The 16700-nt window shown below is 41.1% G+C and overlaps 1 long non-coding RNA gene across 1 annotated transcript; it reads right to left on the reverse strand.

Moving 5' to 3' along the window:
* Nucleotides 1-3009: 3009 nt before the first annotated feature.
* Nucleotides 3010-12076, reverse strand: LOC125005859. The gene is made up of 3 exons (XR_007112495.1): nt 11469-12076; nt 4188-8236; nt 3010-4071 (listed from the first exon to the last, which is right to left on the reverse strand). It is a non-coding gene; the product is annotated as an uncharacterized LOC125005859 (long non-coding RNA).
* Between the last annotated feature and the right edge of the window lie 4624 nt (nt 12077-16700).

Raw genomic sequence — 16700 nt, forward strand, 5'->3', positions numbered from 1 at the left:
AATGTAGGCTGAATGATAAAGCATAGTACTGAAAAACTAAGCTAAATATTTGGAGTTGACATTCTTTTACTGATCCGGCCCACCTGAGAACAGAAAGTCTGGATCCGGCCCCAGAGCCAAACTGAGTTTAACATGCCTGGATTAGGTCCTACAGAGGTTTATAATACCACTGATCTTTGACAGCTGGAAGGATGCTATGAATTTTATCTCTAATGCCAACCATTTTTATCAGTAAATCGCCCCTACCAGGGGTTAATTGATTAACCATTAACCAATTAATGAATTTTCACATGAGGGAAAGGAAACTAAACACAGTATCCATACTCCAGGACTTTGCTAGGAAATTATAATTTATTGATATATATTTAAAAAAAGATTTAATTTTTTATTTTTTTAAAAATGACACATTGACCAGCATTGAAAAATGTTAATACCTACACTATTCATGATTTAATATGAAAATGTTATGCTGTTATGAAGTTCTATTAGTTTGGAGTGGGGTAACTGATGAAACACACAGTTGCCAAAAACATTAGGTACACTAGTGAAAATGAATGTGTCCTAATAGCAGTCCCCTTTCATGACTGTAATGTTCAGCTGATATAACTGGATTATCATTTTAGAGGCTGTAATACTTCATTCAACCTCTAGGTGTCAGCAAATCATTCAATGTAGCAGCATTTTTTTTCAATTTACACTGAACTGACCAACAGCCAAATCTGCTTAAGTCAAAACAAAATGAAATGGCCTCAGTGTGTGTGTCTAAAGTAAATTCAATCCGTCAGCTTTTCCCCTTTTCAACAATGAAATCCACATATACTCTTACTATATATTTTGTGTAGAAGTGTGTATTCCTGTGTTTTTGTGGTTGGACTGAGACACCAGTTATCTCTGCACAGGTATATGTGTGTGTTTATGTTGAATCAGAAAGCATTTATCCATCTTTACGCACAAAGGTGTATTGTGACTGAATATTTGTGTGCATGTGTGTTGCTTGAGCACAGACAGGATGTGTATGTCTGTATGTGTAACATCCTAGATGTGTTTATTTGTTGAATAATTCACAGCTGGGTGTTTATAGAAGACTGTGGCCTCAGAGCTCCAATAACAAAGGACAAATATTGTGACACACACACACACACACACACACACACACACACACACACACAAACACACACACACACACACACTTTATCAGCCATTTCAGGGTTGACAGTTTATTTGGACACTGCGGATGGAGGAAATGGAATGTACGGAAACCAGACATGCACACACAATCACATTTATATCACCCATGGATACCTCTCAGTCTTCATTTTTGTCCATACCTCCTGCGAGGACACTCTTTGTAGGTAAAGACATGTGTGCACACAAATAAATTATTTTGTTGATAGCTCTACAGCATCACTAAGTACAATTTGAAATTAAGTTGCCGGTCATAAAGGTCATAAATCGGAGGAGGGTAGCTCCATGTTGTGCAGTTCAAAGCAGGCAGTTCGAAAGCTGCACTGTAAAATAGTTACCATAACATACACCATTACATTAAATTACTGGCAACAATTATCCAGCAAATTATAGCAAATATGTTTTACAGTAGATATACTGTATTAGTGTAATTGCTGTAAAATAAAATAAAAACCAATCCTGTAATTACAGTAGTTTTTACAGTATGGAGTGTAGTAAAAATAAATACCAATTAAATACTGTGATTTAAGTAGTTTCTACAGTGCTGATTTATTCCAGAAGGGAAAGTCTTGCAGTGGCCAAGTGTCTCTGCCAACAGGTCTCTGTCTTGACTTAAAAGACGTGAGTGCCATCACTACATAAGCTAACCAGCCTACCTGTAATGAAGATGTCTCCGTGCTGTCTTGAGACTTTTTCACTGTTGCTCTTGCTTTATCTCTCAGTCAGAAAAAGAAGAAATAAATCAAGAAAGACGACGTGCACACATACATACACAATAAACACAATACAATTAACATCCACAAATTAACACAGCCTTGTGTAAATAACCAAAGTGCTCCCGATAAGTCGCAGAGGGTTCTATTCTGTACCATTGACTGTATATACTATGGACAAACCCATCGTGACGTCACCTGTTGGATTCTGAATCTGAAGGATTCTGAAAATGAAGCCCGAAGTGGGAGGACCCTGCAATCGCCATGTTGGATGATCTTTACTCCGCCCACACTTGAATTCTCCAAATACAGTATGGATATGGGGGTCGTGTTGGGGTGGAGCTAAAGCAGCCCGAACATTGAAACCCGCCCATCCAACTTGGCGCTACCGGGTTAGCTCATGCAACCGAGCTGGGCTAGGCTAATCGCTATCCAAGGTGCTAACAGCTGGCTATCACGGTGGCCTCGCTCCTGGTTAGATGCCATTTGTCCTGACTAAAATATAATATGTAATATATTGAATGCAGTTATGATTTAGAGGTTAATGATTAATGAGATTAAAGCGGCTCGGTGGTTAGCGTTAAGAGGATTTCCTCCCTTTTGCAGCCAGCCTCAAGCGGCCACTCGACGAACTGCAATTTTTTGCACTTCCGCATGGGCTTCATTGCTCAGCCACGGAGGTTGGCACTTGTTCTGTACTTACAGAGTCAGAACTGCAGGTGTCTGGCCACGTGATTCGTGTCCAGCGATGCAGCGATGTGATTGGCCCAACATAATCAGGACCGTTGGACCTAGCCCTATGGGATAGGCTCCAGCAACCCACCGCAACCCTAGTGAGGATTAAGCGGTATGGCAGATGAGATGACTTTAATTTGTAATTTTTGCTCTTAAAATAATGATTAAGAGGACCATCACTACAGACATTTTCACTGGTGTCAGCGTTATTGTTTCTGTTGGCAAACTGCAAAGAGAAACGTAACAGACAATTCCAAAAAATACAAATCTCCACATCTGACCACATGTTACCCATGTAAAGGTTTATCACAATAGTTGGCATCTATACGTGTTTCTATTATTTTGGCATGCCCGTTTTTGTCAGTTATAGTGCCTATGTATGATTTGCTACTGTGAACTACTTAATGACTGAATGGAATAGAAAAAAATACTTTATTCATCCCCTGGGGGAATTTAGAGTGTCCAGTAGCTTGTGCACACATATACACAAACATCAACAGAACATAACACACCAACAAGATCACAGAATCAACAGTGCAAAAGAAGAAGAAAGACTGGAAATATGTATAAGACTGTACTAACACGTATTAACATGTAAAACTATGTACAGTTGATCAATTTACAAGTGTGAGTGAGTAAGTGAGGATTTAAGCATTTAGACAGTGGCATTGTACAGTCTGATGGCTGTGGGGACAAAGGACCTCCTGAACCTCTCAGTCCTGCAGCGTAGTGAGAGAAGCCTCTCACTGTTGCTGCTTCTCTGCCCCTCCAGGATGTCATGAAGATGTTGTCCAGAATGGACTGCACTGTGTTGCACGTGCGCCTCTAAACAATAGTCCGTAGTGAGTCCAGCTTCCTGCCAATCAGAAACCCAGCCTCCTTAACTAGTATAGCACTGGCAACCACCGACTGGTTGAATAACAGTAGCATTTCACTACACACGTTGAAGAATCTGAGTCTCTGAAGGAAGAAGAGTCAGCTCTGCCCCTTCCTGGATATACCTGCACCCCGATCCCCACCCCCTGTCTGGCCCCGTGCCTGCACTGAGGATCTATGAACAGGACTTGCATCCTCAGGATCAGGAAGGCTCCAGGACCCGATGAAGTGTCTCCGTCCTGCCTGAAAGCCTGTGCTGACCAGCTGGCTCCCGTCTTCACTCAGATCTTCAACAGCTCCCTGTAGTTCTGTGAGGTCCCCTCCTGCATCAGATGCTCCACCATCATCCCGGACCCCAAAAAGGCCCCTGTCACAGGATTAAATGACTACAGACCAGTCGCCCTGATGTCTGTGGTCATGAAGTCCTTTGAGTGACTGATGTTGGCCCACCTGAAGACCATCACTGACCGTTAGACCGTTCTGCAGTTTGCCTATAGGGCAAAGAGATCCGTGGATGATGCAGTCAACGTGGCTCTGCACTACATCCTGCACCACCTGAAGCCTGTATCACAAATCAGGATTACTGACTTAGAGAGATAACTTCAGGAGTAACCCTGGGTTTTTGGTATCACAAAGCTTTATTCATTCTTATTGAGGTACGTTTCCATGGTAACTTACTTTGAACTGCAAACCTGCTTTGGGTCAGGATAACTTTCAGGATTTATCTGAATCCGATAAAAGGCTCCACCCACCAGCCGAATGAGCTGTTCGGGAAAGAATCATATGCCCTTTCAATGAAGACCCAATTGCGTTCAATGATTCACAACAAGACAAACCTGGGTTAAGTTACCCTGTTGATAACCAGTGTCGTGATACCGCTTATACAGATTGCCATTGTTGTGGATAGTTTCAGCTGGATAAGTTGGAGTAACCCGGGTAAGTTGAGCTTGCTGGACTCTGCAGGGAAAATAAATAACTAGTAAAGATCAGACTTGGCTGAAGCCCAGTCCAATCTGATCAGCTGCTAACATCTTGGTGCCAGATACCACAGCACACCTTCAGAGGTCGAGTGGAGTCCATGCCTCAACAGGTCATGGCAGTTTTGGCAGCAAAATGACAAATAACACAATATTAGAAAGTCATCATACGCCAGATCAGTCTAATATCCTCATAGCCCAGATTAATGTGACCATTGCAAGTAAAATCCCCTTTTAACATGAAAAAGCCTTTAGCAGATCAAGGCCAATTGGGAAAAAAAAAAAAAAAAAAAAAAGTACAGCTGGAAAAAAAAAGCCAAACTGGTGTGGATTGTACTAATTGATGCATGATACCAGGGGGATTTCTGCATTAAGCACTTAATTAAGTGAAGGTATGTGTTATGCACTGTTGCCCATGAAGTTGGAATAGTTTTGTTTTCAGCCACCTTTCTTTATCAGTAACATTTTGAGAAGTTCTGCACAAGACAAGAGTAGGTCACATTGTCACAATTATTTCATAAGAGGTAAAAAAAATATATTTTATTCCAACTTTATGTATGAATATACACTTGCCAGTTCATTAGGTACACTAGTGAAAACATTCAGTTTTTTTTATCCAAAAGGCACGGAATAATTTCTTGAAGAGGTTTCCTGCATTTCTCTTTGGTAACCTCATAAAACTGGTTTCGTACGACTTGTGGAAGCTTGCACAATGAGATTTACCTACATGTGAAGGAGCCCCAAAGCAAGAGAGTTACCTTGGGTAACCAGAGTCCATAACATCCACCAGCAAATGAGTGTCATCTACAAAGAGATGGTAGAAAACATATTTTTTGTGCTGACAGTTTGAGACTAGCTTTCCTCGATTTCTAAATCAAATGCGCTCCATAGCAGTCTTGACTGCGACTACTTCAGACTTGTGTCATTTGTGTCCATCACCAAAATGTTGTCCTTCTCCCTGGAGGACAATGACATGTGTAAGGGAGTAATTTCTAACACTCAATGACCCGGAGGAGCAAAAGCATCTTCGCATTTGGAGCTGTAGAGGTTGAAATCTGAATCTTTCACTTGTTTAGTGTTAACTGTAAATTATTAATTCTATTTTGTTGTGTTTCCATGTCATGCAGGTTAAGACAGACAATCTTCTTCTACTGTTGGTTCAAACCCTTCCTGTGAACCTAGAACTGACCTCAAATACTCTATTACTGTGCAGAGAGGAAACAGGGAAGAATGAAATGGCAAAAGGAAGGCAGAGTAACAAGCAAATTGAAAGAGAAAATGAGACAAACTCCATGTTTTACTCTTGTTCTTTTTTTGTTTTTCTAACAGTGGACAGCCTCTGTGCTCCAATTCATCTTCGTTATGCTCACAGCAGTGTATTCAGAGAAGGTCAGAACCTGGAAAATAGGCTACACACCAGGCATTTTGTCACCAGACACCCTTCACCTGCCTCCCAACACCAAGGAGCCGCACACAACTGGGACACAGCCGCAGCCAAAAATACATCAGGTGGAGCGGAGCAGCAACACTGATGGCTTTTACTTTATTTGTTCTGCATTGTATGCTGCGTTTGTTACTTTTAAGTTCAAAGAATCACATTGAAACACCCATGTATAGCACAAGTGAAGAGGCATCCATCATCTTCCCAGAGAAAGTTCACCTAGAACAGATTTATTTTGTGAAAATGACAGTAAGAGTGTTGAAAATGACAGTAACAGTGTTGACATAAAACTTCCATGCTGGAACGTTTGGGAGTCAGTAACTAGCCAGTACCCTTGAATTGATTTTCATGGTACAGAATACAAGACTGATAGAAGTATAATGGTTTGCAAAAACAGCATTACAGCATTACAGCATGCTTTGTAGTGCCCCAAATATTGCTGGGTAACATGGCAAATCAAACTTTGTGTCAGAAAATTTCCTTTTCTTCTTTTCCTTAGCGCGTAGCAATGAAAGCTTCCAGAATATACCTTTTAGTACCCACAGGAGACAGGAGGATATAGTCACATGTGTTGACTCTTACTGTGAGGCATCAGTGCTAACCACCACACCGCTGTACCTCCTACAAAAAACATATTATCACATAATAAAATACAAAAACAAATATGGACAGTTTGCATGTGCCTGTGCAAGTTATTAGTGGAGCATGACATTTTGACTGACACAGTGTACGCTCTACCTTTGTACCATCAAGTACATTAAAATGTGTCCAGACTTTACTGTTTTCTTTCATTTCTATCCCTATCTACTGTTCATGTACTACTGTGCTCTCTGCGTTGCATGTGTGTATCCCTTCCCCTCCCCTCTATCAGTGTGAACACAGAGATGCCACCCATTGACTGTATATACTATAGACAAACCTATTGTGACATCAACCGTTGGATTCTGAATCTCAAAATGAAGCCCAAAGTGGGTGAAGCCTGCAACCACCATATTGGATGAGCTTTACTCCGCCCACACTCAGATACTTCAAATATGGATATGCGGGTTGTGTTGGGACGGAGCTAAAGCAGCCTGAACGTTGAAACCTGCTCACCAAACTCCGTGCTACCGAGTTAGCTCAGGCTACTGAGCTAGGTGAATGGCTATCTGAGGTGCTAGTGAGGCACTCCCACCGTGGCCTCGCTCCTGGTTTGAGCCATTTGTCCCAACTAAAATATAATATATTAAATACAGTTATGATTTAGAGGTTAGTGTCTTTCATTTTTTAAAAACAAATAGAATTCTTTTACAAGTTATGGGTCACATTTCAATTAATTCTGTTGCATGAAAATACACACAAATAAGTCATTAATCATAATTTAAACAGCAATAATGAGAAATTAAAGTCAAAATTATCAAAACAACAACAGTAAAGTTAACACATCTGGGCTATAATAAAAATCAGTGATGGAGTGATGCTCCTCAGATTGGTCCTAGGTGAAGGGTTAGACAAAGTACGGTTCATAAGACCCTAAATTATAAATTCAAGCGAGAGTCAGTGTACCTGGCTTTGGGGCTCGTGGGCAATCGCCTGGTGGTCGGGCCTTTGTCTGTGAGGCCTGGCCGGGCCCAGCTTGAACGGGTTACATGGACTCACCTCCCTGTGGGCCCACCACTCGCATGAGGTCCAGGAAGAGTCCGGTGCAGTGTGGATTGGGCTGCGGGGGCCTTGACGGTCTGATCCTCATTTATGGAAACTAGCAGGGTAGTCACTGAGGGCATGGGAGGAGTTTGGTGAGGCTATGGAAGAAGGCTATCGGTTGGCTCTAAAGAGGTTCTGGCAAACCGTCCGGTGCCTCAGGGGTGGAAGACAGCAACGAGGAGCTACTGACTGGCGGTGGAAGGAATACTTTGAGTATCTCAAGGCTCTGGATGTTGTGGGGCTGCCTTGGTTGACACCCCTCTGCAACACTGCAGGGACAATGGGGCCAGTGCCTCTGGATTGGCAGATCAGGGTGGTGGTTCTCATCTTTAAGAAAGGGGACCAGAGGGTGTGCTTCAATTATAGGGGGATCACACTCCTCAGCCTCCCAGGGAAAGTCTATGCCAGGGTGCTGGAAAAGAGGGTCTGATCGATAGCTGAACCTCTGATCAAGGAGGAACAATGCAGTTTTCGTCCCAGTGATCTGAGGATCTCGTCCCTGCTTTTTGCGGATGATGTGGTCCTCTGTAGGAGAACATTTTATTTCTCCCCTGACCCACCAGGAGGGGTCACTTCGTCGGACAGTACATAATGGACAGGACTGCTGTTGTTTCCTTTGCAGATTTCTGAAACCATAAAACAAGCTGTTAAGCACATTCCCGTGCCAACGAACAAGGATTTAAAACTTTTCACCCATTTACGTGTAATCCACCAACAGACACCACAGAAAAGAACAACCATAATTCTTGGCACCTGGACCACCTGTGGCAGATAAAGATCTCATCTTCCATACCGCTTAATCCTTATTAGGGTCGTGGGGTTGCTGGAGCCTATCCCAGCTGGCATCGGACAAGAAGCGCAGTTCACCCTGGACAGCTCGCCAGCGTATCACAGGCGCACTCATAGTTAGAGTCACCAATGAGCCTAACGAGCATGTCTTTGGAGGTGGGAGGAAACTGGATTACCCAGAGAAAACCCACGTGGACACAGGGAAAACAAGAGATGTACTTTCTAAATACGGATCCCAAAGGCAACATATATATCGATAAGAGGAGGGGGCCCAAAACAGAACCTTGGGGCACTCCACAACTTGGAGGGGAAGTGGCCGAAAAGGATACTGGCCCAGCTGAACAGAGAAGCTCCTGTCTGAGAGGTAGGACTGAAACCACTTCAAAACAGTGCCCCTAATGGCCACATAGGTGTTCAATTTTATGATCCACTGTATCAAAAGCAGCTTTCAGATCTAGAAGGACCAGGACAGCAGAGTTACCAGAGTCAGCTGTCAAAATAAGGTCATTAAAACTTTTTAGAAGCGCTGTTTCTGTGCTATGGCGTGACTTGAACCCAGACTGGAAGTTCTCTTAAATACTATTTCAATAAAGTTTCATAAAACTGTTTGGTCAAGGTTATGCTTTTTGATGAGGGTCTGGACCACAGCATGTGTTAAAGCAGCTGGAACACAGCCGGATGATATGGAAAACTTCCTTAAAAAGATGGGGTGGGATGCTGTCAAGAGGACAATAGGAAGGTCTGAGGTGCTGTATAATATCAGTTAAAAATGGGAGGGAGACTTGCTCAAAATTCTCAAAGACAGCAGGGCATATAGGAGGGACAGCAGGATCTGATGCAGACAGACAAAAATTTTCAGGAAATCATCACACAGTTTGGGTGAAGGAATAATAGCACTGCGATCCCCGGGGTTCAAAAGGTTATTCAAAGTACTGAAGAGAAACTGAGTTTTATGGCTGTTAGCTGACACAAGATTGGATACTGACTTTTAGAAGATTTGACAGCTTTTTGACTGCATAAGCGTCTTGAAGTGCGAGTGGTGTTATTAAACCAAGGCTCTCCTACTCGCTTAGACCGTTTGCACCTGAAGGGAGCCACTGACTCTAATATATCAGTGCAGGTACTATTAAACATATCCAAAAACAAATTAAGAGTGAGATTACAATCGTAATCCTGCAGTACAGAGTCACAAAAAGCTGCAGAGAATTCACAGGCAGTTGAAGGGTTAATTGTGCGCACGCGGTGCTCTGTGGCGCACGTTTTAAACTGCAGTCACGCCATCTGCGCTTCGGCGAGGCACGGTCGCGCTATCTACATTTGAAAATCGAGTGCCCGTCTACATCGCATCGGACGGTAAAGCGTTTGAGCGGTTTTATGGTGCATTCAAATGCATCCCGTAAACTCGGAAGTCTCTATTTTTCTTCTTATTTTCATTTGTTGAAATACATATATCAGTCATTACGTTGTTGTTATTTTACTACATTCTATTTAATGATTAAAACTGAATGATAGAACAAAATTATTGAAGCATATTCAGAATCCAACTCATTTCTGCATAGTCAAATTTGAAACCTAATTAAGAAGAGAATCTTATTGATTTCCACATACTCTACAGCTACCACTGTGGTGATTTTCAACTTAATTCACTGCATCATTTTCAAATAATCTGATGATGAAATCATACCCAATGAATGATGTATATGGGCAGATTAAAAAATAAATAAATAAATAAATAAAAACAGATTGTTTTCTGCAAACTCCACCAGATTCTTGTTCTACATGTCCTCAGCTACCACTGTGGTGATTTTCAATTTATTTCACTGCATCATTTTCAAATAATCTGATGATGAATTCATATCCAATGAATGATGTATATGGGCGGATTAAAAAAATAATTTAAAAAACTAAACAAATTGTTTTCTGCAAACTCCACCAGATTCTTGTTCTACATGTCCTCGGCTACCACTGTGGTGATTTTCAACGATTTTATTTATTTTTTTTTTTATAAATTTTTTTAATCTGCCCATATACATCATTCATTGGGTATAAATACAATATCATATTATCAGAAAATGATGCAGTGAAATAAGTTGAAAATCACCACAGTGGTAGCTGGGGACATGTAGAACAAGAATCTGGTGGAGTTTGCAGAAAACAATTTGTTTAGTTTTTTAAATTATTTTTTTAATCTGCCCATATACATCATTCACAGAGCACGATTTCAACACAAGTTTATTTGAAAATGATGCAGTGAATGAAGTTGAAAATCACCACAGTGGTAGCTGGGGACATGTAGAACAAGAATCTGGTGGAGTTTGCAGACAACAATTTGTTTTTATTTATTTATTTATTTTTTAATCTGCCCATATACATCATTCATTGGGTATGATTTCATCATCCGATTATTTGAAAATTATGCGGTGAATTAAGTTGAAAATCACCACAGTGGTAGCTGGGGACATGTAGAACAAGAATCTGGTGGAGTTTGTAGAAAACAATTTGTTTTCATTTTTTTTATTATTATTATTTTTTAAATCTGCCCATATACATCATTCATTGGATATGAATTCAACATCACATTATCAGAAAATGATGCAGTGAAATAAATTGAAAATCACCACAGTGGTAGCTGTAGAGTATGTGGAAATCAATAAGATTCTCTTCTTAATTAGGTTTCAAATCTGACTATGCAGAAATGAGTTGGGTTCTGAATATGCTTCAATAATTTTGTTCTATCATTTAGTTTTAATCATTAAATAGAATGTACTAAAATAACAACAAAGTAATGACTGATATATGTATTTCAACAAATGAAAATAAGAAGAAAAATATAGACTTCCGAGTTTACGGGATGCATTTGAATGCACCATAAAACCGCTCAAACGCTTTACCGTCCGATGCGATGTAGACGGACACTCGATTTTCAAATGTAGATAGCGCGACCGTGCCTCGCCGAAGCGCAGATGGCGTGACTGCAGTCAATTTAACCAGGGAATGTGGCAGTGTAATGTTAAATAAAATAGCAAACTGGTCAGAAATGTCTGTGTCAACAATCTCAGTGACATTTACCTGCAGACCAAATGACAATACGAGGTCCAGTGTGTGTCCCTTTTCATGTGTTGGGTCAGATACAGACTAAATAATATTAAAAGAGTCAATGAGGTTCTGAAGGTCTCGTGAGACGTGATTCGCAGCAGACGTGAATATTGAAGTCCCCAACAATTAAACATCGGTCATAGTTCACCGTCAGTCCTGCCATAAAATCCGTGTAGTCCTTTATAAAATCCTTATTGAACCGAGGCGGACGGTAGACTACCGCGCCCATGATGGGTGGATTACAGTTTAAAACGAAAGTCTGCAGCTGAAAGCTGGAGAAGGAGAACAACGGTGACACTTGACATTGAAAGCTGGACTTGAGAACGGATGCTACCCCTCCACCTCGGCCGGTGGGTCGGGGGGAGCTGAAATACACACAATCCGGGGGGAGCAGTTCAGAGTTCAACTCAGAGCAGTTCAACTGGATAGACTCACCGATCTGACTCTCCGTCAGAAACATAAAATCCAATTCACGAGAGGTGAAGAAGTCATTCAGAATGAATGTCTTGTTTGCTAGCGATCTAGCATTCAGGGGAGCCAGGCTAATAGTTGTGTCTTTGCCGGCCTGGATAGACGCAAGGAGTAGGGGCCCAAGGTTCCTGAAATCCATACCGGCGCCACGGACCTGGTAGATCGTTTAAGGATCTTGAGTTTCTCCAAGACACCTACCCTTTTCCGCGTTTGCGGGAGCCGCGGAATAACAACCAGGGACTGCAACAGGTAAGATGAAACCGCCGCCAAGGGAGGAGGAAGACCCGAGTTTGTTCCCGATTGTTCACCGAGATTAATTTCTGTCAGTGTGCTTCGAAATGCTCCAATGTCAAGGAATACTTGTCGATCATATACCAACAAGGCAGAGGAATCTCTGCACAGAAAGCAAAATAATACAGCAACACACAAACATATTAGAGCCAGTAGACGGCAAGACGGCGCCATCTTGGAGGGTACGTATAGACGGGTTTCTGTGCAACGTCATCGCACATATGCGCGCGCAGCCAGGGGGCAGAAAGCGGGACATTTCTTATTTCTTTACCCGCGGAGAAAGAAATATGGAGTTGTTGTGCTGTAAACCGCACGAATCGGCAAAAAGGTTGGATGGAAACTGTTTAATATCCCGCAGGGATCTCATCCTTTTGCCAAGAGAAGAAGACGGTTATTATGTGCCCTAGATCCCTGTGTACATGACCACAAAGTACATAATTATACGCGTCCAAAGATGTGTATGCACGCAAACTGTCCTGTACACACTAGGTTTCTCAATTAGGTAATTGTATATGTCGGGCCATATTATAGCTGGCCATTTGGACATATCTGCAATCCATTTCTTACTTGGAATATGACATGGGTCTGGTAATTTCTTACCAGTGCTGAGGACCAGTTTATTCAGGTAGTCGGTGCAGTCTAACTGCTGAGGCTGTTGATATAATTGGTCTGAGCCATCTCTGTCAAGATCTAGCTAACGAGCTGTCAGATCTGTGTGTAAACCTATATTTACAGTGACATTGGTGTTTTTTTCTTTAAAACGTTGGCAGGCCGTAAAGTAGCCTTGTTATAAACATTTTTTACTTTGACTTTGTTAGCATTCACTAAGATTACGGCCCTGCTCCTGTTGTTGGAAACATCCAAAACAAGCGTCACAACCTTTACCAGGTTGGTGAGTGAAATTCATGGACATTTCAGCAAGTGTTTTTCTGATTTGTGATGCAATGAAAGACAAAGCGATTTTTCAATGAAATGACATTTTATTACAATTGTGTCAGGTAGAACTTACAAACAATATGGCATCTACGTCTACAGTGATACCAGCTTTTGCCCCCTGGTTGTGCGCGCACCTAGTATTGTTCATACACAAGAAACCCATCTTTAGTTATACTTGCTCCTACTTTGAAAACGACAACTTCCAGTCACACAAAATGAAAAGACAGGCGTTTTTTTGTTTCTGTCTTCTAACGATTTTAGAAAATGAAAATCAACAAGTTTTTTAAAGGTTTGGTCATCCCTCTTGACCCTGGTAACGAAAAATGCTTTAAATTTTAAGCTCCCAGTTGGCTCCCAACGACGGCAACCAGATCCGGTCATTTACTTCAAATAACTGACTCTCAGACTTGTTTGCGACCGACGCATCACTACACCGTTGCCTTCAGGCTTGCTCCGGTGGTTTCAGGTCAGATTTTGTAACGGGTCTTGTGACAATTTGCATTGGAGATTCCTAAAGTCTTTTCTTCTCTTCCTTGTATTCTTCTAGATTTGACTAGATTCAGTACAATACATATAGCTACTAAAGTTATTCTAGAGTGGAGAGGGTAGCCCGTACCTTGTGTTCTCTACTCCAGAAATGTTCTGGTGATCCAACGCTGCCATAAACTCCTTAACCCTAACCCTCTCTAGAATATTTTCTCCTTGACGCTGTCTCCAGGAAACCTCTCTCTTCTTTAAAGTGATGAATTCTGAGTTTATTGTTGTTGTTAAGGTGTAGTCCTTGCCTTAGTGGACTCCATGGATTATGTTTTGTGACTTGTTTTGTAGCTGTTGAATCAAGTTTACTTACTGTTATTTTTCTGCCCTTATGTATGCTGTTGCAAACTGTAACTTTCCCATTGCGGGACAAATAAAGGCTTTCCAATTCTAATTCTATATTGGTAGTATTAAATGATGATCTCCTACTACCACCTCATCAAACATCCACATTGCACAATTTATAAATTCCTGTCTGATTTAATATTCCAGAATGAAGTAGATCCACACAGCAGACATATTTAGTCACATGAGTTTGGTTTATTTCATCATAAATTTTTGCCAACTTTGTTGCTAGCCAGGTGCTATTAAAACAGCTTTGTTGTCCACAGGATTGATGTGTTGCACTGCAAATACTTGAAAGATGTTACTCGTTCCTAATAGTTTTTTCCTGAAGAGGCAATTAATACAACCAGTTGCTTAAACTTGACAGAACCACAAAATAAGACAGTGATATGGTTGCACACTTAATTGAAACTTCTCCCAACTACAACTGAGCTGCTGATTTTCTGGGCTATTACAATGGGTTTTGTCTGATGGTTAGTTGGTGGAGCAGTGGTGCAGCTCTTAAAACTTAAAATTGAGAATGGAGTACAAAAGAAAGTGTCAGGTTGAATTTCTGAATGCACCCTGAGGTTAAAGCCCCGTAGGGACGATGAGGCAACGACACTGATGGTGGGCTACATGGCATTTAGAGCAGAAAGGTGCCACATGCAAGCCTTCACACTTGTTCTCTGTCACAGACACATTTGCATACGCACTCCTCAGGGCCTTGCATTAATAACAGCTTTAGTATGTTGAGCCTGTGAAATGATAGTAAAACAGACCTGAGGGTATCATATCACACCTCCCTTTATCTTTTATCCATCTGTCTCTTATCTTGCTTTTGGTGGAAATCATCTGTCCGTCAGGTCTTTACCCTAGTTCATTTTGCTTTTGTTGCACATTACCACTAAGTACTTAACATATTCTGGGTAATGATCAAAACTGGATTGTGAGAAGAGTGTGTTGATCCCAATACCTTGAAAACCACTGCATGTCATCCATCTCGTCAACTTTCAGAGATGACGGTAAGGAGAGTCACACGATCCATGATCAGCTTGATGTATGTATCTATGACAGAAGTCTGTTTATCTTGTTTCTCCTGTTTTCTCTCTATCTTCTCTGTTCCTACCCGGCTGGCCTTCAGCACATGTGTCCCCTCCTTATGAGCTGGGTTCTGCTCAAGGTTTCTTCCTGTTAAAGCGAGTTTTTCCTTGCCACCATCACCCTCAGGCTTGCCTTGGAGGTTGCAGGCTGATTTTTGTGAAGCGTCTTGAGACAATTTGTATTGTTATTGGTGCTATATAAAAAACATTGAATTGAATTGAATCCTCCTGTCCCCCTGGAAGCTGAAATTCTGCTCTTTTAGTGCTACTCTTGCTCTGGGATATTGGATTACCTTACTGGTGCTTTAGCTTTGTAACACGCCTGGATTGAGAAACTGATTGGCACAGACTTGATAAATTAAAGATGGCTGCCAGTCGGCTGGCTAGCGGCTAATGTAGGTCAGCCTGGCTACACTTTAGACTTCTGGGTTGCTCCAATAGCAACAGACACGGCTTTGTTTTGGACTTCCTGCAGACTTTTTGGGGCTCTTGCTGAAAACCAAGGATGCCTACAAAATAGGCAATTCTCTCAGATAAGGAATTTAGTCCATGGGCCAGACCGGATTTTGGTATCAGTCAAAGGGACGAAGGCTACCTATATTTTTTGGATAGATATATGTCTGTAGATATTTTTTTTGTATGATAGCCTTTCCAGGTGAGTAGCTAAATATTGGTTATCAGCTCATGAAGTTAACCACCCCCTAAGGAAAACTGTGTGTTAGACGCATGTGCATAATCTGTTTTACCCTCATGATTAGGACTTTTCTCAATGTTCAATAATATTGTGTTTGGTATCATTTTAAAGGGGACCTTCTAAGCTTACATTTAAACCCAGTTGTGAACCTGTCTGATAAATATGGAGGTCACTGCAGCTCATCAAACCATCAAAAGCATACATTTTTTCACATTTTACGCCTAAACTATGTTCTTTCTTTTATTCCTGTAGGACATAGGAACATCAGAAACACAAAACACAAGTACCCACAACATTCACCTGACTATAAGGTTTCAGAAAATATATAACATGCCCATATAATTTCATTGTGAGAATTCAAGATGGCGTCGGAGTCCATCTTTACCCATTTTTTAACTTTTCATCTTGACAACGCAGATGGTCATGTAATACCTCTTTTTGTATGTTTACAAGGGCGGGAAGTTCATTTCCACGGTTATTTTTGAGATACAAGGTCAAATTCAAGGATACTTGAAGGTCAAATTTGATATGATTAATGGCACATCTGAGGCCAGTGCACATCCAATTAACTATCAGCCAATTAACGTTGGAAAATGTATAATATATCCATATTATAAAATTGTGAGAAGTGACTGTGAGCCTGAAGTTTTTCAAAGTTTCTTTTTACAAAATACACACAGTGGGTCACACAGTGGTCTCTATAAGTTACATTTGTTAAAATACACAATGAACATCTACGCTAATAAATAAGTAATATCACAATAAAATAGGAAACAAGAATATGATTCAAAAACTTAAATATTTTAATAATTTGAACAATATTAACATCAGCATAACTATAATATAACT

The sequence above is a fragment of the Mugil cephalus genome, chromosome 1 (assembly GCF_022458985.1).
Source record: "Mugil cephalus isolate CIBA_MC_2020 chromosome 1, CIBA_Mcephalus_1.1, whole genome shotgun sequence".
NCBI lineage: Eukaryota > Metazoa > Chordata > Actinopteri > Mugiliformes > Mugilidae > Mugil > Mugil cephalus.